The sequence below is a fragment of the Octodon degus genome, unplaced genomic scaffold (genome assembly GCF_000260255.1).
Source record: "Octodon degus isolate 3935 unplaced genomic scaffold, OctDeg1.0 scaffold00161, whole genome shotgun sequence".
NCBI classification, from domain to species: domain Eukaryota; kingdom Metazoa; phylum Chordata; class Mammalia; order Rodentia; family Octodontidae; genus Octodon; species Octodon degus.
The window spans coordinates 4,128,981-4,155,205 of NW_004524737.1; positions in this window are offsets into that span (position 1 = coordinate 4,128,981).

The window sequence follows — 26,225 nt, forward strand, 5'->3', positions numbered from 1 at the left end:
GAAATAAGGACACTTAACTTCTATATCTTTAAACTACCTTTTTTAAAAATTTATTTATTTATTTGTGTGTGTATGTGTGTGTGTGTGTGGCCAGCTCAGCCCACCAGGGGGCGGGGCTGGCTGGCATGTGGTGCATGTGGTCCCTATGCTTTGCTAAGCTTGTTCCAAGTAGGTGCTTTAGACCACTGAGCCATCTCACCAGCCCTTAAACTACCTTTTGAACCTATAATTTCCTATAGTTTACTTGTTGGAGAATCTAATTTATTTACAATCCAGAGTTTTCCACAATCCAGATATTACCAAACATATTCTTAAAACTATTTTAAATATATTTCTGATTTAAAAACACAGCCAAAATCATATCTTTCTTTATATGCTTCTTAAAAATTTTAGTACAGCGTCTGCAGGGTCTCACTACATCGATCGGACTTGCAGTGATCTGTCTGAGTTCAGCCTCCCAAGAGCTGGGATTATAGGCACACGTCACCAAGCCCAGTCTCAATCACCATCTCAGCGTGTCCTGGGAGTGGGGTGGGCACAGCAAGCCAGGGATCTAACCCCAGCCTCTGCATCTGCCTAAGCAGGCGCTTTAATCTGCTGAGCTATTTGGCTGGCCCTATATACTATTTATTATTTTAAAGAATAGCTTTCTTATAGCCTTGTTTTTCACCATTGAAAGTCACTTTCCTTTCTGTTTGTATCTTATAATAAGAAATAACAGCAATTTATCTGAAGGAAAGGACCCAAAAAGATGTATTGTCACAGATGGCATAATCATGAAGGCGATTAAGGAATAATCTGTTTAACTGCTTTGACAATCAGAAAAATATAAGGCCATAGAATTCATCTAAAATTGAATTTCTAAAATTATTTTTGAAGTTTTGTTTTATAGATGATCACGCTTCTCAACAGTCTTCCACTTTAGAGGATGAGAGGTTAAAATGGGGCAGGGGACAGTGGTTGCTAAGGACCATGGGGGTAGCATCTGGAGAATTTGGTTCTTCACTGGCTTAGAGAAGTTTTGTTCAGAGATCTCTATGGTCTTTCTGATGATCTTTTAATTTCTTAAAAAATATGGTTTTTATTTATTTATTTGGTACAGGGTCTTGCTGTGCAGTTTAGACTTTTAGAGATCCTCCTGTCTCAGCCTCCGCAGTTCTGGGATTTCAGGCCTGTGCCACCATACCTGGTTTCCTTGGTCAGCTCGGTGTACCCAGGGTTCTGAAGCTGCCATGGCATGTGGTACTGGGGATCGAATCTGGGTCTTTGCACTTGCCAGGCAGGGGCTTAGACTGCTAAGCTATCTCCTCAGCCCCTGACCTTTTAAACAGTGTAGTTCACTTCTGTATAATCATCATTGGGCTTTGGATGCTGACCTTTATGTGAAATTCATTTGATCAGTAACTATCCACTCTTTCTGTATTCTAATTTCCTCATCCAAACAATCTAGTCATTGCAGTAGAATCCATTGTCTCTTGACTATAATCCCCAAAGGAGGATTATAATTCCTTACATTACTGGATATCAAGCTTGACCTAAGAAATTTCCTATCTTTTCTTGTGAAAGTTGAATACATTCCACTCTGACTTAAGCAGTTGAAATACGACTTAATTTAGCCAATAAAATACATGCATAATTAAGGTGCATCTCTTCTCACATATGGGAAACTATTTCTTCTCTCCTCTACATTTTTCATTTCTCCATTCCTATAGAGACTGAATAACACAGATGGCTTTTAACGTACATGTAGCGAGATAGGCCAGCATTGGTTGTGGAAAATCTGAAACTTAAGAATTATTTGTTTTTACAGTCTATGTTGCCCATTAAAGAAACTAAACCATGCTCTGTTGTACTTGTACAATTGCAATGAAAAGCAGATACAGGCACAAAATTGGCAATTGTAAGGTGACTATGAAACATTTACCTTCCTTTACCCTCTTTTCTTAAATACGTGTTTTATAGTAATGACCAGAGTGTCAGTACCTTCAGAAAATCCCAAATTATTCTGCAATGGGACATTTTAGAATTTATAGTCTGAACAATACTTTCCCCAGCATGTATAGTTAGGACTGTGGTAAGGGTGTGGAGCTTACCACTCTAAGGCCTGTGGAAGCGGGTGAAACAGTCTCACTGAGCCTCAGTAAAGCTGTTGCCGTGCCCCGCTGTTGGCAGCGGGCGCCATCACTGTGTGAAAATCTTTGTTAACTCCTTAGAGACCTGATTGTTTTAATTTTTCCTGTTATAGATTCTTGAGGAAAACTGACCAAAACCTGACACATTAGGAAACTGAAGGGCAAAGAGCAAGTATTAATTTTTACAAAGGAAAGTAATGTCTTGAGACTGAGAAGGACATTTATAACACTGAAAAGCTTGGATGAGAAAAATGTAAATGCACAGAATAGTAAGTACTATCATTATCTATCTATCTATCTATCTATCTATCTATCTATATATATATATATATATATGTATGTATGTATAATTAACTCAATCTCAAAATTTCTGTATTTTCATCCTTCCTGACACCAAACACTACACTGGCATTTGCTTCCCATTTCTTCTAGTATAATTTCATCTACAAACATTGCAATATTTATCTCTAAAAGATATCGTATTATAAAACTGGAAACAACAACAAGGATTTTTTTTTTGTTTTTTAAATATCAGTTTTAATATTTGCTGGGGATTGTGTAATCACTGAATAATTAACCCTCATAATCTCTTATAGAATTAGTTATCTTTATGAACATTTTATACATAAAGAACTTAATGTTGAAATTCTGGTTTAAAATCAAGACAGAGGCAAAATTTAGATACGAACTTCAGCTGGAAATTGTTGAAAGGTAGATTTAGGCTGATCCATGCATAGAGATATTAATCAAGGACAGTGACGGTGAAGATTCTGAGATGGTTATTTTGTAATCGAGAATCTTCAGCTATGTACTTAGCATAGTTTTTAACCATAACAAGACATAATTTCACAAAAAGAAAAATAATTGTCTTAACTGTCTTATCCAATTCTGTTCTCAAGTGGTCTCCCATCCCAAGTAAAGGTATTGTGGTCTTCCCAGTGAGGCAAGATTATTTTAGCTTTCCTTCCATTTCAATTCATACCCATTCATCTTCAAGTACAATTAACTTAATCTGTTTTAGTTTTTTACTGCTACCACTCTAGTTTCTGCCTTTATCTGGAACAGAAAAATAGCCTCTTAAGTATTATTCCTGCAGTCATTATTATTTCCTGACAATCAATACTTCTCAGATCAGTATCATTATTGTGCTCCTTGTAAACACAAATCAGGAATCCAGGATGGTGACCTGTCCCTATAGTTTCAGCTACTCAGGACACTGAGATGGGAAGATCCCTTGAGTGTAGGAGTTCAAGTCAAGCCTGAGAAGCATAGTGAGCCCTTGTCTCAAAAAATAGAAAATTGGCCGAGCATGGTGGCACACACCTACAACCCCAGCACTCAGGAGACAGAGACAGGAGGATCACCATGAATTCAAAGACAGTGTGGGCAACGTAGTAAGTTTAAGGCCAGCCTGAACTACATAGCAAGATCCTGTCTCAAAAAGAAAGACAAAAAAGGAAAAGAAAATTTCCAAAACCCCACAATAGAGTTTGCGTTGTATCCCTGCCTCTCATTGCATTTCAAAAAAACCTGAAATTCTTCCAAGAGCCTTATATTTTCTAGTGAGCCTTACCCTTTCTAGTTGCTCAATGACCTTAAACCCTTTCACTCTTTCCCTTGCTTTTTATTTTTTTCAAAGTTTTATTGATAAACAGATAGCAATGAGACAGTTTCAAATCAAATCGGAAGTACAGTTTCAACAAATAATACACTGCATATATTCTTCTTAGTGGTTAATTGCTGTACAAGAAGTGGACTTGTGATCCTATTTACAAACACCATTAGAACAAATCATTCTATTCATTAAGAGAATGCAACTATATATCTATCCCAACCTTTTTGAATACACAGATACAAAATGGACATTCATCGGTATACCCCATTTTTTCTAAGTTCCGTTATTGAATATTATAGGTCTGTAAACTCAGCAAAACATTCCAAAAGAGTCCAGTAGCCCATAATAGCATTGGGTCTTCTGTTTAACTGGCAATGTCAGAAATTATTGACCCGAGTCCCCCACAGCTCAACATAACAGCATGGCTTTATTTCCTATATTTCGTCTTCAAACAACAAGGATTCTACAATTTTATTTTTCAATTATTCCGTTTTTTTTAATTTGGTGGTGCTGAACAATAATCCTAGAGCTTTGCACACACATGCACACACACACACACACACACACACACACACACACACGCACATGCACATATACACACACATTTATGACAGTACCCTAAATCCATCTATGTATGTATGTATGTATGTATATATGTATCTATTTATCTATTTATCTATGTATATATATGATCTCTGTTCCTCCAATTCAGATATATCTCTCTGGAGTATCTTTCTTGTATTTTTTAAAAATAATTTATTGAGAAACAAATGGCAATGAGACAGCATTTGCAAAAATATCTTTGCAAAAAATGATGATTAAAAGGTACTGAAATGTCAAATCCAGAGTAGTTCAGACCTAAGTCATAAAGGTTAAAAAAAAACTAAAGCAAAGAATATGGTTTTCAGTTTCATTTTATGTGTCAGGATCCATACTGTGTGAGTTTTGGAACTGGTGTTTCAAGCAGAGCTTATTTCTGGAGTTGGAATGAAGCCAGTTTGCACTGTGGGCTGCTGTCCTAGATGCTGGGGAGACCACAGTGAGCAGAACAGGTTCCCCAGGGCTGTGTAGCCTCCACTGTAGGACTGAAAGGAAGAGAGGGGGATAGACATACAGACACACCACAAGGAACAGGATGCAGGAAATGCAAGGTGAGAGAGGTGGGGGAGAAGCTCGAGAGGCTTTGCTCAGAAGGTAGCATCGGATCCCAGGTAAAGCCCTAAAAGGAGTAGGTCCTGTGGATGCATGTAGGAGAATTCTGAATGATGCACAGGGAATAGAGTGTGAAAAACACACACTGAGGAGCACAGACACCGTATCATTAGATCTGCTTGAATGGTGGGAGAGTGGTGCAATCCAAGTTCTAAGAGGTCGTCGGAGATGAGATATGTAAAAACCTTTTAATTGATTATTCAGATTACAGATTTTAGTTTGAGTGAATGAGGCAACTATTTCAGGATTTTGAGCAGGGCTAATTTAGCTTTTAAAGATCAGGCTCTGGCTGTTTGATGGACAATAGACTCTTGGCAACATAGGTGACAGTGAAAGGGGGGATCCAGGAGGCTTGGGTAATAAATCCAGTGAGAAATTCTGAGGTTTAGGGGGCGTGGTTGTGGTAGAAGTTGGAGTGAGTGGTGAGAGTGTGGACACATTTTGGAGGGTAAGCTGATGAGCTAGATTTGAGCCTTATGAGAACAATGTGTCAAGGATTCCCAAGATTCAGGCTTCAGCAACTGAAGGAGTGAAGTTTCATTTACTCAGGCAAGGGAGGATATGAATGATGCTGTAGCAGGGAAGCATCTATTGTGTATCGCTGGGAAATGAGATGTTCCTCAGGCTGTGATAATACGGAGTGAAAAGATTCAATGACTCTCGCACACCCTGCAACATTTCTTTATGCGGTCTTCCCTCATTTCTGGGTGTTTATTTTTTAAATGTGTGGTCTTTCCAAGAGACCTAGCACTCCTCTTGCCTTCATCAAATGGATATCATTACTCATAGTACTGTGCTGAGTTATAAATTTTTACTTATTATTAAGCATGCATTTTCCCCAGCCAGATTTTAAATATATCAAAATATTAATACATGCCAGATGACTTTATCTCTAATTATACATATAACATTGATGTTAATCTAGCTTTTATAAAAACAGGCTCATGCCTGTTTTATTTAAGCGTATGTAATTCTGGAAAGTATTGTGTGTCTTCAAGCCAGAGAAAGACAGTATGACAGAGGATCTTCCTGGTAAAAACTACAGCCAACTCCTGATGATGTGGTTCAGGATGATGTTGGCCAATAAATACTTGAAGCTATGAAGATTCTTTCTCTTTTTTTTCTTGAAGATTCTTTCTCTTGATTATTCACTTTTACCTCTTTTTCCAGAAGATTCAATTTGATGTTCGTCTTGTTCTGTAGTTAATAGTATTAGTGAAAATGACAATACATTGCAGCAGGACCATTGTAGCACAGATAGTTAATGTATCCCAGGAAAGCCTATAAGTTATGAGCTGTGGGAGAAAGACGTTTTATTTCAGAAAAAAAGAACATTGGACAAGCAGTTCAGTTACCAAAAGGTAAGCACCCCAAGCATGTTTTTCCAGGGCCTTGACAACTTCTTTTCTTATAGTTTTAGAATGCCAGTCTCTGGACACAGATGCCATTCCCATGTCATGCTCCAGGGAATCCTCCCTGAAGAAGTCTCTCTTAATCATCTTATACGAAATGGCATCCAGTCCCAACCTCTGATATTACTTATACCTTGTGCTACTATTCCCAGTAGAGGTTATGGACACCTGTTTTATTACATATATGCGACTCACTTGCTTATTTTTCTACAATATTAACTTCTTCAGGGCATATTATTTGCTGTGTGCCCAGCCAACAGAACAATGTTGGTGTTAACTAAGTATGTAGTGAATGAAGGTCTGGAGTTTGGAGGCAGAAGAGACTCCCTGGAAGGACTCTTATTTTCCAGGTACCCTGAGCCAGGTGCATGCTTCTCAGGTACATCTAGGACCCTCTAGTGGCTCCAGAGAGCTTTCTTTGGCTGCAGCAGGTTTTACTCACAGACCTCTCAGATGATTCAAACCTGAATCCTCTCTGAATGACTCCACCCCTCTGAAGTCTTCCTTATCCAGGTCCCTGAGGCTCCCCCCTCCTCAACTGCTGGCCAAACAGAACATCTGGTACTCCACCTGTGCATGCTCATCTTTTCTTCCTTTACCTGCAACCTGCCCATACCAATATCAGATTCAGCCCAGGTGCTCTGCCCCTTATGCTACACTATGAGTCCCATTATAGCCTCTGATAGATAGATGGCTAATTCATGCCTTCTCCTAATTTCCATCTTGAGAACAGCATGCTACTTCACTGGAAACTGGCAATACTAAAAGCCAGTGCCACTGAAACTTGCCAGCAACCAGGGTAACACCGAAGGCAGCAACAGAAAATGATGGAAAAAGATGAAGACTATCTAGGAGCCAGTGCTCACAAGACTTCTTGAGATCAGCTGTAAGCAAGTGCTTCCAAGGATCAAGGAAGCCTGCTAATAGTGAAAGGACAGATAGCCTCTAGCATTAAAAGCCCGGAGCCCTTACAACTGAAAGAGGTGTATTTTAACAATCCATTATTTCTATGCAAATTGATCAGGATCGCTCTGCTGATTGGTAAGATCTTGGAGGCCACTATAGAGATGTTCCTCTTTAGAAGGCCTTGAAGAAGAGTGTTCACAACAATGATGGCCATCAGAAGGGTATAGAACTAGCCCATATTTGATTTTCATCTTATGAGCAACTTGAAACCCAGTGACATTTTCAAGATCAAAAATGTTGAAGAAGCCATAAAGTGCTTTGTAAAAATCATCAGGTTATTAATTTTTTTTTGAGGGAGTGAGCAGGTTATATGGGAGTGATTTGAAACAATTGATTGCCTCTCTTGGGCAGAACAGAGACATGAGCTAAACTATCTCTGAGACCAGAGGGAGCCAGGCTTTCCCTCTTTGCAGTGCTGGCTTCTCACAGAGTGCTAAGTCCTGATGCACACAGGATATTTGCTTTTTTTTAAATCACAGTGATTACTGTGCAAGTAATTTCTACCAAGGTGCATAGGAGTTGATTGGTTCTCCTACAGCCACGGTGAAAGCTGAAGTGACCATGCTCAGCCTAGTTTATTTCCTTTGTGATATGCTTGTTTCCTAGCCAAACTCTGGCGGACCACTCTCTGGACTGCTCTCAAGGCAGAGCTGGCTGTGCATGCATGAGTGTTCACTTTAACACAGGACAATGAAGAGCTCTGCATACTGACCTACACACTTGGTGTCTGCTTTGTAGGAGGATCAGTTTTCCTGTTTCTCACTTTCTACGAGTCTTAGTGACTATCAATATTCTTTGAGATGGTAATTTTACATATTTTATTTCCATTCATTATTATTTCACTTGTCCCGTTAAGTGGATCTAAGCTAAATATTTCTTAACAATAGTGGTGGTTCTAAGCTAGGATAGGAAGATGTACTAGAAAACTGAGACCTTGAGAATCAATAAAGAAAAAATAAATCAATTTATTTTCATATAGTTCTGTTAAATATTATTTCTAGTGATATTTGTTATCTAGCAATGGTCCACTCAAAAGGATTGAATGAAGCTGGGTGTGGTGGCTCATGCCTATAATCTCAGTACTCAGGAGGCTGAGGCAAGAGCATTGCTAGGATTTCCAGACCAGCTGGGCTACAAAGTGAGCTCATGGACAGTCTGAATTGCTCAGTGAGACTCTGTCTCAAAAAGTAAAAAAAAAAAATGATTGAAAGAGAGACTCTGGGGCTTTGTTTGGACTAGTGTAAGTTAATACATATGTATAGCACCTGACTGAAGAAGACTGGCTGGTCAGACAGTAATGCCTAGAAAATCAGAAGTCAGAGAAAGATGTCAAGGGGAAATCATATACAATATAACAGTCCTCTCCCTCACAAGGATACAGGGGAGGCTTCTGGACTCCCAGTCTGCAGAAAATTGAATATCAGGCCTCAAAGATGAGAAGATAAGAAAATGAAAGAACGTGTAAGTCACAACAAAAATAGAAAAAGCTTCTTTTCCCATTTAATGATCTGTGCCAAGCATTATGCCAATTACACTTCATTAATTCTTTCCTTTAAACTATAACAATGTGGTGTAATAAATATCCTACTGTAAGCTACTTATCAGTACTTAGCCAAAATCTGAAATGTGTTATTCATTCAAGTGTTCATTTGAGCTGCCCATTATTTCTTTGAGCTGCCTAAGATACAGATGGTCATCAAAATAAATGCACTAATTTTTACTAGTTTGCACAAAATCAAAGTCACAGTCCTTACAGGAAACTATCAGTACCTTAGCACAGGACAAAGGCTAATGTATTCTTTCTTGACAACTACATCTTAATTTTACACATACTCACCTGAAGTAAAAGCTGGCTTGAAATTTCTTATGTATTTTTAGAAAACAAGGCCATGCTGAAAATCTAGCTATGAAATTTTTGTTATGTAAATATACTCTTGGACTTTCACCATGCAAACTGTATTCAATCCAAAAAGGTATTTAAAGCAATGAATGTTCAAGTACTTTACTTTTGCTTGACAGAAAACCAATACAAATTGAATAGAACTGAGGCATCTGAGTTTACAGTTTATCTTTGCTCCCATATATTTTCATGATTTGGCCAATTTCCTATGTCTTCCCTTCAGTCGCTCCTCAACCCTTACTTTTTCTTAACTTTAGGGTCTTTTTATACACTCAGTATTGTTAATTTTTCATTTATTTGTTTGTCAAGTAAACAAACCTTTAAGTCATTTATTGCTAGGCTGGTAATTAAAAAGTCTAGAATAAATTTTGTCTAGTCTCTGGACTACATCTCTATTCAATCAGGAGAGAAATGACTTTTCCCCCATCTCTATATCCCATGTTTCTTCCTCTAGTTCATTACTAAGTAAAATTGAGGGGGTCTACAATATCAACAAGATAAAAGTAAAAATGTAAATGAATCTGACCACAGTTGGCATGCTAGCTTTAGAAACATGTATCTTCTCAACAAATGATTGAAGGAAAGTCTTCATGTGGACCACTGGACAAAAGTGGACTCTGGCCAACTGGAGTGTATCTGACCTTTCTCAAAAACAACACATCCAGCCTCAGTGAGGAAACAATTTGGGAATTAGTGGCTAGTACAAAAAGTACTTGGTTGACTCTCTTAAAGGTATGTAAAAAATAGTGTTTAGAATGCCTGCCAGGTTTAATTGGCACATAGAACATGGGTGAAGATGAATAAGGTTGGGGTCCTGTGGAGTGAAAGATGTACAATTGCTCCCAGCTGTGTAGCTTCTTCCTATCACTGATTCTGAATTATGAAGGACACAGAACTCTTTTGACAGTTTTCCTCTGCTAATATATTTATTTAACTCTGAAAGTGTGGACACTTACTCCAGTCATTCCTTCTGCATGCTTAGGAGAACTATCCTTAGCTCTCCATTCATTTCCACACAAGTTTTTCCAACATTTATTTCAAAATGGTTTGAGCCAAAGCTGCTTCCATAATTTTAGAGATTTTTAGAAAAGCAACTTCACTTTCAAGTGCCAATTTTATGTCTCAACTTATATTTTATTTTTATAAGACATACAAGAGAAGAGGTGTTGTGGTGTGTCTAGATTCTGCCCCCTAAATCTCATGCAGTCATGGGGGGTTGGCTTTTCAGAGGTAGCTGAATTTAGAGTTTACAATTGATTCATGGTACAATGTGAATAAGAGTGTGAGTGCCTGTATACAGTATAAGGGACAGAAAGAGGTGTGTCCCCCCACCCCCTTGTTGCTTTGCTATAATTGGTCTACACTGGACTGTTTTCCACTGACAAGCCTGCCTTAGAGCTAGCCAATTAAAGGCTGAAACCTCTACAACCTATGAGCTAAATAAATCTTTACTTCCTTAACTTTGGGTGTTGAATATTTGATCTTGGCAATGGGTGAAATGTAAGACAAAAGTTTGTACCAGAAGTGGGAAAATTGTTGTGACTATACATAGCCATGTGGTTCAGAAGTTTTTTTAAATGGCTTGTGTGAAGAGTTTGAACTGACTTAGAGAGGCCACATGAATAAGTAGCACTGGACTATCTTAGGTTGTACTGTATGAGAGATTTAGGTCAGGGCTCAGAAGACTAGAAAGCCGGTAAAGACCAAGCTCAGCTAGTTTATCTGGGAAGGTCTGCATTAGCTGCTGGAGTCCAGAAGATGTGAGTTATGCCTTGGCAGAAAGTGTGTTTGCATTTTGCTCATGCACTTAGGCTTTGCCTGAGTCTCTTTGTCTTTTTCATGAGGTTAAGGGTAGCAGACTAATTAATTTTACAGAAGAAATTTCAAGACACTCGACTGTAGAGCCAATGGCATGGTTACTGTTGGGCATTTTAACCAGATTTATATTGAGAGTTAAAAGCAAAGAACTCTGGAGAATGATTCAAAATGTTGTGAGTTTGTACAGAGAGGGAACCCTAATGGAGTTGTGGTATACAAAGATAGAACAGAGGAAGAAATGGTCACTGAAATGACTAGCAAGTAAAAGCCAAGTATTACAAAAGAAGACAATAGAAAAGATGGCCTGACAATATCACAGGAAGCATCCTTTCCAGTCTCAGAGTTGCAAAAGAGAAAGTCTTTGAGAAGAGAATACCAGAGCACCATGTTCCAGATTGGCAGTGCAGAGGGATATAGTTTCTTGGGCTTTGGCACTTGACCGCTATAGCCAAGAGAGAAAGAAACCTGGCTGCTGCTCCCACTGCTGGAAGACCTTAATGCCATCCATATGATGTGGATTTTAGGTACATGCAGAACACAAGCATTGAACAACCAGGAAGGCTTTCACCCAGATCTCAGAAGAATGTCTTGGAGGCCAGGCACTATGCTCCAGACAGGTAATTCTTAGAGACTGACTAAATGCCTTTTGTATAAAGGGATGTACATGAATCATTTGGGGGGGGCAGGGTCACAATGTAGTAGTTTATATCTAAGAATATCCGTAAAGTCTCAAGTCGTCATGAGGGTGGCCTCTTCAGAGGCAGCTGAATATAATTTGTGATTGATTCATGGTCTAGGGCTGGGATTAAGGACTGTATTGCCACACCTGCACTATGCAGATAGCCTGCATACAAGATAAGGGACAGAAAAAGGTGTGTCGTCTCTCTTCCTGGTTGCTTTACTGTGGTCTATCTGCCATGAACTCTTCTCTTCCAAGTTACCCTGTCTTGGAGCTTGCTGATTATTGAGTGAAACCTTTACAAACTGAAAGCTAAATCACCATTGGGTAGTAGGCGTTTTGTCTCAGATACAAGAGAAAAGTAACTAAGAAGCCAGGTAATTATAGAGAATAGAATTTTGTTTGGCTCATGACATTAGAAGCTGAAGAATTAAAATGTATGCTGTGGGTATTTGTTTGGCATCAGGTGAAGGGATGCTTAAGTATACTATGGAAGGGGTATCACATGTTGAGACATAGCCAACATGCTAGCTAAGAATCTCTTCTGCTCTTCTTATAAAGTAACTAATACAATCTGAGATCCCCATTCTTATCAGTCCAACAAACCATAATTACCTAATTACTCAAACACCCCAGTTCTCAATACCATTGATTTTGAATTCTGGTGTTAAATTTCCAAAGCATAAACTTTTCAGTACTTTTAAAGCATACACTTTTAATCTGTAGCATAAGTTGTTATCACTATGCTTATTAAAAATGGAATTAGCCCATCATAGAAGCACAGAAAAGATCAATTCCAAGAGGCAATTAGTGACAATATAATTCTAGCAAAGTACTGACATGTAAAGCAGCACCATGTTAAGTAATTCTCATTTGCAGTATTCCACCTGCAAGAGAACATTTCAAGCCTTTTAGTTTCACCAGATGAGATCTTTGTACCCATCAACAAGTGATCTAAAGAAAATTTTGCCTTCTAACTGACTTATAAAGACGAGACTCAGTGATCATGTTGACATCCTTGTTTCCATCTTCAAAATAGAGACTATTTCCAGATATCTAGGTCAGCTTTGACTGACAGAGGTACTTTTGCTGTGGAGTGAAAATAAAGAAGCCTATACATTTGAGGGAGAGAATCAAGCCTACAATAAATTGACCAAGACAATGAATGATAATTTCCCTTTTGGAAGAGAGGGCTCTTGATTTCTCCAAGTTAACGAAATTCTCTCTGTCCTACTGAAGTGACCTAAATGTCATTTTTAAATTTTAAATTTTTTAAAATTTTGATTCTTGAAAGAATACCTTCAGTTAATACCAAGATAATTTTAATCAGTAATTTCTTAAAAATTTCAATTGGATAAAGAGCACAAATAATATAAATTGCAAACAGTATTCCTCATTGAAGTTTAGTCTTCAGAAAAGTGTAAATTACTATCAAATATACATGAATGTATCAACAAACATTCATGTATATATTTTCTAGAACATAAAAGTAGATAATAGCAGAAAATAACATTTTGGGCACAGTTCATAAAATAACTATTTAGTCTGTGCTTAATTACTTTACGTGGCTTAAACAGACCATGTATATTAGGAAAAGTTGCTAAATTTTTAGCAATGACAGGATTAACTCCATGAAAGTAAACATTCTCATAGTGGCATTCCTGTTCAAAATAAAGCATTTTTCCCCAGTAGTAGCAGGGTCTGATTACAGACTCTGCAAACGTCCACAGACCTCATGCAGTTTCAGGGAGTACTCTGGATTCTGATGTCTGAGTTGATGCCACAGAGGAAGGAGAAAGTTTGAGTAATCATAATGTGTGTTATAAAACACCTGCTCTGAGCTGAGCACTCCCACATCAGAGGGAAGTCTGTGCCCCAGACGGAGGTTAAGCCTGAGCTCACAATTTAACTGTTCTTATCATTAGTGGGAATCCAACTCCACCTAAATTTTCATCACTCCCAGTCACCCAGGAGACCCACACATATTCATTTGCCAAGAATGTCAGAGATTTTACTTCCAAGCTGATGGAAATCAAACACAATCTCATCAGAAACATGAGTGCTGCCTATGTCAGAACTCTTCTGGGTAACGTAAGTGATGCATCTAACTTCATGACTTGCATTTTGAATTTTTATAAACACTCAATTCACATGTGGCTATTGCTCTCTGGGAAATTTAATAATCTGCCCTAGAACCGATTGTGCTAAGCCCTGAATTCTAGTTTTGCTTCCGTCGTATTATCTAGGAATTAGCTGTAGGTTGATTTTGGTTCAATTCTTTCTCTTCTACTACTGTTTGGATGAACTTATATATGAAACTTTATTAAGAGAATGCTGTATGAGAACAGAATGATGAGAGAACATTTATTAAATATTTGCCATCTGATGCAAAACACATAGCTATTAGTTACTTTCATTCCTATGGCAACTCATTAAGGAGGTGTGCTTATTGCCATTTATGGAAAAAGGAAATTGAGCTTTAGAATGTCCTACGTTTAAAAATCTAAAAAGTTGACCATGGAATTTGTGACTCTGAATTCATACTCTTCTCACACTAACAGGTATAAAATGAGCTATTAAGGATTTCTGTAATAATTTTGTAATTTAATTTTAAAAGGAGAGTCAACACTTACCAAGGTTTAGAATTTTTGAACAGCATGGGATAATGAATTCAATGGAGAAGAGGAAGTGTGGATGATCATATAGACCACAAAACACATCCTAAGCACGCAGAAGAAATGACTGGAGAAAGTGTTCACACCTTCAGAGTTAAATACATTTACTAGCAGAGGAAAACTGTCCTATTCCAAATAGAAATGGTCTAAGTTTGAGTGTGCAGAGAGATCAATAGTAGGAACTGATTTGTGTTTTCTATACAATGCTGGAAACCAGAAGGCCAGAAATTAAACTTCTTTTTTTGCAGCTTTTTTATTGAGAAATAAATATGAATGAGCCAGTTTCAAAGCTGATTACTAGGTCAGTTTCAATAATAAATACATTGTATATTGTTATCTTCTTAGTGGTTATCCATAGTACAAGAAGCAGACAGAATATCCTGTCCAAACACTATTAGTACACCTTTTTCTACTCATTGAATTAAGCAAAAGTATCTGTGTATCTATCCTATTTGTATATATAAATACAAAATGATCTTTCCTTTTTTAAATTTTTTTTTGTCCTGTCAGAAGTGGATATTCTATTGGCATCTACATACTATAGGTGACTGACTTCAGCTACACAATATAACACTGTCTAGCAGTCTATAATATTAGCGGGTTATCCTCAGAAGCTATTGACTTGATCCTTTAACAGCTCATCATATTAATATGGATTTACTTTATATACCTCGTTTTTATACTTTTCTGCTGGATGGTTAAGACCAAGATAAAGCAAGACCTATATAACAAGAAATGTAACTTTTGTATCTGATAAGGTCAGTCAAGTGCCCTCAGGATTTATTCTGTAGCCCTGTTCTGCACTTTGTAGATCCTTTGTCAGTGTCAGCCATGAGGATGAGTCATGGCCAGGGCTTGACCAATTTGTTCTCTGTGAAAGCCTGAGAGAATGTTTTTTTCTCTCCATGTGACTACATGTCAGGTATACTACATGTATACTACATGTCACTGATCACATTTCTCTGTGGCTCCATAATCTTCTTGATCAGAAAATTTGGAGCACAACTGAGTTACATGTTGTTACAGTACAGGTTCTCCTATGTTCCAAGTCTTCACTGACCTTGAAAGGCTAGGGTGAAAATGTTGGCTGACTTTGCAGCCCTTCCTTTTCTCCAATTTTGATCTGTTAAATGAAAGCATCATATCATAGTGATAAACGCATACCTATGTTTATAGTAGCACAATTTGTGATAGTCAGATCTTGGAAACAACCAAGATGCCCATTCCATGTGGAATGGTTGAAAAAGAAATTAAACTTCTAAGAGGGCAAGAGATAATTAAGGTTTCAACTTTAAACTGTTTTTCTGTATGAGTTTACTTCAAAGAAAACAAAATAATTTTTCAGCTGTGTGCAACACTAAAATAGCTTAGAATTGGGATAGTCAATACTTTATGTATTTGTGTATTTATTTATTTTGGGATGGAATTTATGACCTTCCCAACACTTTAAAAATAAAGTTTCCTTATTTCTTCTTATATCTCTTGTTCACAGTTAAATTCATCCCAATTGATAATTTCAATGAGATTATGATTATGATTTAAGGACAAACAATGATATCATAAATAGAAAATAAATCTCCTGGGAAAATGACTATCATTATAGAATACTGGGTTTCAAAATAAATTCTAAACATTACATAAAAATCAAACAAAAAATTAAAAACACTGGTTAAAATTCAGACATTCTTTTTAAATTAATTTTATTGAGAAATAGATAGCAATGAGACAATTTCAAAATAGGTTAGTAGGACAGTCACAATAATTAATACATTGCACATTGTTGTCTTCCTAGTAGTCATTTATAGTACAAGATGCAGACATGATATCCTGTTGAAACACTATTAATGTTTGGACACTATTTCTTCTCATCGAAATAAGAGAAGTAGTTGTATATCTATCTTAATTATTTTGTATATAAAGATACAAAATGGTCCTTCATTTATATCCCTCGTTTTTGTTTAGTTTTGTCAGAGATGGGTATTTTATTGCCATTCAAATATTGTAGATGCATGAATTCAGCAAAAACAATCTAATATAGTTCAGTAGTCCATAATAATAGTGGGTTATCCATAGGACTAGCAATGTCAGGTGTTGTTGACTTTAGCTTATTACAGCTCAGCATATTAATATGGCTTTACTTTTTATATCTTGTTGTTATACTTTTATGCAGGATGGTTAAGACCAAGATTAAGCAAGACCTATATAACAAGAACTGTAACTTTTTTATCTGACAAGGTCAGTCAAATCTCCTCAGGATTTACCCTGAAACCCTATACCACAGTTTGTAGATCCTTCATCAGTGTCAGCCGTGTGGATAGGTCAGGTCATTGCTTGACCAATTTGCTCTCCAGACATTCTTAAGTGCTTCCATGCTAAAGTACAAGTAACATAGTAGGATAATGAAGATTCTAGTTCCTGACCAAAATTTATATATGAAATTTCAGGCCTGAGCGCAGGCAACTCCAAATATTTTGGTAGGTATCATGGGAGAATTATCACTTTTCATCCCAGATTTGCATCACAGGCAATTCATGGTAACCTGAAAATAGCTTCAGGTTATGTCTTATGCCCCTTCCTCTGGTCATGTTTGTCCTGAAACTTCTATTCTAAAGATGCAGGAATGTAATAAATCAATATCATCTAAACACAAATCAAAATTTTCCAAAAGCGAAGGTGTGATGTGGAAAGTTTGTTTCTCCAAGTTTTGAGAGGAAATGTTATAAGACATTCCCAAATAAGAAAGTTCCCCACTCCTGGAAAGAGTACAGAAAAGACCCTCAAAGATCAGATGATTTTCTAGGGCAAAAGAAGAAAGGAGCCACAATGCAAGGAACCATGGTCAGTAACCAAATCACAGAGCTGAAGGAGATGCGAAGTGATACATTCCACAAAGATGAACAGATTTCAGTGGTCATTTGATGTATCGATATTACAAATAAAGGTGGAACTATCATATCCACACACATGCTCTCTACCATACTGTAGTCTTCTTGTGTTTGGATCCCAAAAACAAACAACCAGGTTTAATCAACTTACTATATAATCAAGTTTAAAGATGAAACTTTTTATGCAAGCAAAGATCAATTTAAGAAATTTACTTGAAAAAACAATAAGACAAACATCTAAATGTGGGACATTTAAAAAAATATCACAGGGATTTTTCTTTTGCAATTTTACTAAATTTTTCTCATATTTCCTGCTTATCAAGTTGACTCACCATATAAAGAAACATTTTCTTATCTTATTTGTACAATCAAGCCCCCAAAAACCACTTAAATCTTGTTCCTGACATACCTACTTTGGCTGTTTTTAATAAATGCAGTTGTTATTTCTGAGTCAGTTGTTGTAATTATATTTTTGTTAGCTTTTTTCATTCTATTTCTTCTCCAGATGGTCGATAGTTTAGGTTTTGGCTTTTCTCTTAATATCAAACTATAGGAATATTACACCATCTTCTTTTAAAAACAAGTCTCAATAGCCAAATCTTTAAAAGTTTTCCTCCTGGGACCCTTCCTATCTCAATGATTTCATCATGGGAGAGAATCCCATAGGAGATGGTATTTTTTGTTTCAGTCAGAACTACATTCTGGCAAAACCATGACGCCATGGATTAGATTTTAACATTCTTACTTTTATATGAAACATAAAAAAGCTTCCTTCTCTGCAAATTCTGCTGAATTGAGTCATGAACTACCTGACTCATGACAATGTTAGCTAGAAAACAAGGCCACTCTTTATAAAACAAGTAAGAATCATAAAGTATGGTAGGCAGCTCTGAATGTTTTGCTGCTCATCTTGCACATGTATCAACATTTGAAAGTACAAACATGTCCACGCTCAAGAAACATGAAGAATATCAATACATGCTCACCAATTATCTGTGGTCCAGTTTCCATTTCTTTCAAGTGGAAAAAAATATTGCTTATTTTTCTATGAAATTATTTATCCATATAAACTGTTAAAAGAGTGCATGCCTACAATATTCCATAAGTATTTAGCTATTATAATTATGAATAGTAGTAGCGATAGTGTATTTGCATTTGAATTTCATATATTGTACTATTAAATATGTTTTCATTAAATGTTAGCTATAGACACAAAGTCATTGAGTACTAAAATCTAATGATGGGGTTTGCCATTAGATACTATCATCCCAATTCTCTTATAAAGAGAATAAATAAGAAGCAAAAAGCACATGTAGCTTTAATTTTTTTTTGTACTTTAGTACAGGGTCTAGATGGTCTCACTATGAGTAGATTGGATTTGTTGTGATCTGCCTGTATTCACCCTCTCTAGTGCTAGAATTACAGGCATGCACCAAGTCTCAATTGCCTCTCAGTGTGCCCCTGGGGCAGAGACAGCACAGCAATCTGGGGATCGAAACCCAGCTGCTGCATTCTGCCTAGGCAGGTGCTTTAATCCACTGAACTATTTGGCTAGCCACCTGTAGCTTTAGATATTGTCAGCTAATTTAGTATAGTCCATGAACACGTATGCTTAAGTTTAAAATGCTATTCCATGACCATTTCAAAGCCTAACCACATAACCATGAAGGTATAATTAGAAAATAAATGAAAATCTCTGGAAGAGTAAAAAATGAAAAAATTGAAAATGTTGAGTTTGAAGAGCTCAGCTGTGTTTTAGAAGGGAGGATACATGAAAACTTTGGGGAGAAAAATTTCTTGTCTCTGTAAATAACATTCTGATGCCATATCATTTCACTTTAGAGCTGGCTGTCTTCATGGCTAGAGTCAACTTGCTGTCATTCAAAGAGCTCATTCTATCTGCCATGTAGCAGACTCAGATGGCAGTATCATTTTATACAAAAGAATTTACTGCAGGTAACTGTTTGGGTTCCTGTAGGCCAATTGGAGTGGTCCTGTCCACCACTGTACACCTTGCCACTAGCATAGTACCTAAGTCCAATTGTTGACACCTAGTCCATCTGGATAGACTGAAAGAGTAAAAGAATTGATGTAAAAAAGGAATAAATACTATATGATTCTAAATGTTGGTACACTTTAAAAATCCTTAAATATTCAGTGTATAGACAGTGGTTCTAAACTTGCCTAAAGTTAACTGGGAAATTACACAGACCTGCTCTTCAGGTTGTGTTTCTGATTTATATGTTTTGATTTGTGGGTTCTTCCTGTCTAGTACTGCAAGAAGTTCAGAGAGTTGGCAGCTTTGGGGAGCCCCAAATTTGGGAAATGAACCTGAACTTATTACCAGGACACCGATGTGAAGATCATTAATATCACTTTAAGGGCCCAAATTGGTATGACACAGAAATTCATGGATGACCATTAATGGATGGACTAATCAGGGTTACTTTTATCATTATGTTAAGTAGGAGGGATTTTAAAGGAATAGCTAGTTAGGACACAGGTGGACTTGTGCAGAGAAGTCAGGACAGAGATCGATCTGTGCAGTTTCCATGGAAAGGGGGATGAAACAACTTTTAGAAAAACTTGAGAGAAGAAATGCAACCTACTGATAGGTGGTGGAGAAGGACAAGGAGCAATCAGGATTCCCTTCACTGTCACTTGATCACCACATGGATCCAAAACAATGCATCGTCTTTCTGGTGTGAGAAACTGAAATCTAAATAAGAACCATAATGTAGGTTACATATTGTGAATAGGAATAAATTGTTCAAAAGTAAAGGGATTTTTTTTGGGGGGTAGAAACATAACTTTGTAAATAAGGAGGGAAAGGGGTTGAAGGAAGGAGAAGGTAGTGGGATAAAGTATGTACAGGTCATTATGTAGCATGTATGTATGAGGTCATTGTAGAGATCTAAGTTATATCAATATACTAATTTTTTTTTCTTTTAAAAACAAACCACAGAAGAACTTGTAATTTCAAAGAGAGATTAAAGAGGGCAGTAATGAACACCCTAATTTCAAAATGTTAGGTCTTATTAGTTAGCAAGTATTTTCATCTAAAAGGTTGAAGCCGAAGCTCATCCCCAAAGACAGAAATTTAAGAATCATTAGCATACATTATTATTATTATTATTATTATTATTATTATTATTATTTAGAAATCAGTAAGGTGCTTCAGCAACTTGAAAGTCTGTATGTTTAGAATATCTGTAGGACTGATAGAGAATCTAGAGACACAACCTTTATAGGACAGGTGAGAACAGAGGGGTCCATGAAGAACATGATGCGGAAGCAAGAAAGTAAGCTGAGGGTTTTTCAGAAAGGTGTACTGAAAAATGAAGTGGAGCAGAGATTTATGAAAGATAATGACTGAGTTAGTTATTGCAGCCAGGAAGTTATTGTTGTCTTATTCTTTAAACAACAACAACAACAACAACAACAACAACAACAACAACAACAACAAATGAGGATCAGGAAACACAGGAGTGTTAACAAATGAAAGGAAACCATGAAACAGAATTGTTTGAGAAACTGAAGATACAGGGAAGATGATTGCTTAGAAGGATTAAAGAGAATCATGAAGCACAATCTGAGGTATCATGCTCACCAGTACCCAACCTTGGGGCCGATGATGTAGCTCAGCAGACTAAACGCTCACTTAGGTAAGTACAGGGCCAGGGTTTGATCCCTGGCACCACATGCCACATTGACCCCGGGGTGCGCAGAGCCTGTGATGGAGTCTGGGCATGTTGGCTCATACCTGTAATCCCAGCACTAGAGAGGCAGTAATCAGCAGGATCACTAGGAATTTGAGTTGCGTAGTGAGACCCTGCACAAAAACAAAAAACAAACAAAAAATTTTTTAAAAAATACCCAAATCTGGTCTGGGGAGATAGCTCAGTGGTCCAAACACCTGCCTGGCAGGTTCACAGACCTGGGCTCCATCCTCAGTACCACATGCCATGTCTGTCCCTGAACCCCGGATGCACCGTGCTGGCCACCAAAACCAGGTGTGGTGGTGCATGCCTGTAATCCCAGCCCTAGGCATAGTGAGACCCTTTGCCAAACAAAGAAACAAACAAAAGATTTTGAAAAATTAAAAAAAAAAATACCCGGACCTTCCCTTAGCTAATGGTTCATAGCAACCTGATTTTTATTCAAAGCCAACTTTACTCGTGTATCTTACATGTCCGCCTTCTGTAAGAATCTATGCATACCACTTTGTTCTAAGCTACAATATGCTTTGGACTGATAACAATATTGATAATAGATAAAATTGATTGAACAACCCCATGCTCCAGGGGTTTTGTTACAAGTTTATACAATTTCTATAACTGGGCAACATATCAATTAGAAACTGAGGTTCTGATTCACACAGGTAAAACATGTAAAGAAACACTGAATAAATAGTTTTGTCAGAATTTAAGCCCAAGTTCAATTGTATCACAAATCTCTGTTCTTTTCATTAAACCAGACTGACTTTCATAATTTCATAATGTGTATCATCTTGATTAAGATAGGATTGCTACCAGTCATTTTCTGAACTGTTGGAGATAAAGTTAGTTGCCCAGTACATATGCTTTTATGTCCTGCCTGTTAAGAGTGAGGGATCTATTATTCTAATTGTCCCTTGATACGTCAAAGCAGACTCGGCTTCAGTAAATCAAAGAGCAGATCCTCTGTTCTTTCAGACCATTATAGGAAGGTGTTTTAGGCTTATCTTCTCTGTGCATTATTACCAGTTATTAAAGGGAAAGGCAGAAATATCAGCCATTTGAGGTGCCTTTTTAACAAAGATGCTACTGGCCTTAAGATACAGCAAAGCGTTGCATTACTTTTATGACCTCAAATTGATTGGAGTTTGGCTTGGCTGGATTTTAGTTAGTATACTTTGCTAACAATCTGTATTTTAAGCAAGTGCATTGTAAGTTTTGTGGGTGCTTTTTTATCAAGACATTTGGAAGAGCAAAGGTAGGGCTGTGTATATGTGAATCATGTCCTTGGATAAAATGTTGTCTGACCCAAGGAAATCCTGCAAACCACAATGAACGGCCCTCCCTTGAGGCTGACAGACATGCATTAGCATAATTGTTCCTGAGAAACTTCATGCAGCCAAACACACTGTTTCTGAAATAGAAAATAATGCTTAGGACATCCAAGCTGAATATAAATAATGACCATTCCCTCTGAGTAAAAGATACAGCAACTCTCATAAATGATACCACTTCAAGGCATGACAAAGGAATGCTAGTCGACATACTGGGCGCTGGCAACTCAAACCAGATGGTATCACTGCAAACGCTGTATTTCCGGTCTTCTTTTGGAGCATTACAGACTTCAGCTGTACCTTTAGTTTCCTTTATTAACTCAACTAATGGTTTGTATGTCTTCTGTTCTAAGTCTTTACTATTCAATGATGAATCAAATAGAAATCTTTTCTTTGTGAATATAGCCTTTTAATGTGAATAATGGGAGGGAAAATCATAAAAATATGTGCATATATATCATAGTAAAATCTGTAATCAGCTCAGTGCAGAAGCATAGGTGGGAAGGAGAAAATGTAAGGAGAGAAAGATCTTTTTTACTATGAAAGAACTTCTTGAGGAATATGACACTTATAACATGACCTAAGGAGGCAGTTAACCAAGCTAACAGTAAATCTGATCGTTTCCTATGCATTTGACACAAAATCCAGGAAGTTATAAACCTCCAATGTTTGTGTTATGATCCTTAATTTAAATACAAAAACCCAAAGTCTTTAAAGTAGTCTCCACAGACACTTATTATTTGGGGAGGCCAACAAGATTTCTTTTTTTTTCTTTTTTTTTTTGTGGAACCAGGCATTGAACTCTGGCCCTTGCGCTTGCCAGAGAAGGGCTTATTCCACTGAGCCATCTCCCTGGCCCCACAACAAGTTTTTCTATCCCCAACACTATACAAAATAAATCCTACTAGGACTTGGTTTCAGTGGATATTAGTGTTATTAATAGACAAACGCATATACCGATACACATGATAGGCATTATATATATTCACACATGTATGCCTAGACACTTGGGATTTTGGTTAAATACACTGGAAAATTTGAAGGTAAACAGTGCTAAACAAGTGTGTGACACAAACTTATTAACAATATAAATCTCCAGCATAGCTGTTTGGACTTTAGGTGGTCAATAAGCAACACCCACTCCCATCAGATTCAGGATGACCTAAGGTATATGCATTGCAGTCGGACAGCTGGCTATGGAAATATCTTATTTGCTACCCAAACAATGGAAGTAATGGACCTGGCTTTGGGTTTGTGACCCTCACTGGGCTTACTCTCTTCACCTCAAAAGTAAGCTTCTTAAGCCCATCCCTAGTAAGGTAAGGATGCCCACAACTAGACCGTAGTAAATTCTTTTCCTGAAAAGATGCAGATTAAATAATAATAGGCAATAAATATTTTGTTGGAATATAATCATCTCCTTTTCCAATGTCATAAATCAGACAAGCATTATTCTTCCCAGGGGAGTGAGGCAGCAAAGGGGGCTCAGAAGTCTTAATGTAACAAAATAGTTTCTTCCTTGTGCAACAATAAAGGTAGAAAGAATGGATGTTCTCTGTTTAGTAGCCAGCAGAAAGTGTATCTCAGAATGTTCATGATGCTGGGCTGGGGAAATGGCTCAGTGGAATAAGTGCTTCCCTGGCAAGAGCAAGGGCCTGAGTTCAATCCCTGGTTCCACCAAAAAAAAAAAAAAAAAAAAAAAAAATGTTCATGATGTTTTCCTCTGTTATGGACTTCCTTCCTTCTTTCCTTCTTTCCTTCTTTCCTTCTTTCCTTCTTTCCTTCCTTCCTTCCTTACTTCCTTCCTTCCTTCCTTTCTTTCTTTCTTTCTTTCTTTCTTTCTTTCTTTCTTTCGTATAGGGACTCACTACACAGCCCGGACTCGCAGCAATCCTTCTGTCTCAGCCTTCCCAGTGTTGAGCTTACTGCTGTGCACTACCACGCCTGGTTTTGGAGCTGGCACTGCATGTAGTACTGGAGATTGAATCCAGGTTCTTGAGTTTGGCAGGCAGGCACTTAGACAGCTGAGCTATCTCCCCAGTCCAGGACTTCTTTATTGTCCTTGCTTAAGCATCTTATGCTACAGTCTAGAAATCTGCTTTTCTTGATATCCTTCCTGAAGAACAAAGTTTCTTTAACTATAGTACTTTTCTAATGGCTTCCCATTCTTCTTCTGGCTTGAGTCTTTTTTGGATTTTGAAATCAATGATGAAAATCTTGGCTACAATGAGAGGAAAGGATCATTTTGTACCATAGTATACTAAATTATTGCACATCCATTTTCTGTAGGAAATTTAATTAATTATTGAGCAAACATGGCTTCCTATTGATTCTATGTTGGTTACTTACTAATATGAAAAATGGAGCCATGCCATAATGTTATTTGAGCACGGAAGATTGGGGGCTCTACGCAGAAACAAATCAAATAAAGGATATTGGCATTTTTTCAGAAGTAATGTGTCTGTCTCCATGTGAAAGGCACTATCTTCCTTCAATCTCAAAATAAGCAAGTTGAGACAAGAAGAAAAAGTTGAACAAACAGCGAAGTTTGGATTCCATAGAAGATTCCATCAGGCATCTATCTTCCATGTGATAGCAGTGCACCTTCAACATCCTTAATGTCTGTTTATCATAAATAACTCTGCTGGCTATAATAGTTGTATCTAACCCTTGGTGGTCAAAGAAAGGACACCGAATACTAAAAATTATTTACTGTTGTGGAGATGAAAGGTGCTCCTTGTGCACTGTCGTTCCATCTGAATCTGTGCTCCTGCTCATATTTAGGAAATTATTAGAGCACTAAAATTACTACATAGGAGAAAACTTGCTTTGTTGAATTTATCAGGGATATGAAACCGGTGAATTATTCAGTAAACTTTTCTTTGAACTTGTTCTGATGAGCTTCAGCTGGAACAGTTCATTCATCATTTGGATGACAGTGTCTCCTAGGCTTCCCGGGGAGGACAAGACTGAGAATGGGAGAGGGGTTTCAGCTCTTATGCAAGCATACACTGACCATTTAGTTCTCAATCAAGAATAAGGCCATGAATTCATTTCCCCTTGTGTTAATAGGTTGGCAGCTTCATTTTATCCCTTACTGAAATTAAAATGTCATGAAAAACTTGAAATATTGATGTTGGGAATTTATTTCTATTAAGTACTCTTCAATGTTCTCGTTTCTCAAAGATTATTGATGAAACTTCATGGCTTATATAAAGTGGGGATTTGAGAATTAAAGTAATTCCTCTCCATCTAAAATGAACGTTATATCAACATTCAGTTGTAGCTAAAATATATAGGTCTATCTATCTATCTATCTATCTATATATATATATATATATATATATATATATATATATATATATAGAGAGAGAGAGAGAGAGAGAGAGATTGATTTTGCCATTCGTTTTCCATAATTTTATGATTTTCAGTTGCAGATGAAAGAACTTTATGAAATTTAAAAATAGAGGGGCTAGTTAGTGAATATCAAATTGCGCAATTTTGAAAATGTGCTATTTGCATAGAATAAGTATGTTTCCTTCTATAAAAATTTAACTGTTCTTCTTTTTTTTTCTCTTTCCTGTTTCCTATTTTATTTCTTTTTTTTTTTTGACATCAGTTATTTCACTTTAAAGAAAAAAATAAAAGCAATGGTACAAAATCTCAAAACAAGATTTTAGGAGAGTAACAATGGTTAGTACTTTGTGTCCTGTTACTGCCAAAGTAGTTTCTCATATTACAAGATATACACAAGAAATATAAGCAAATAACATAGGTGCAAACCTCTTTTTTTTAAGTCAACAGAAAATGGAAATATACTTTTTAAAGTTTCTAATACTAGGAGAAGATATACAATGTCTTTTAAATAAATTGTAAGTCAA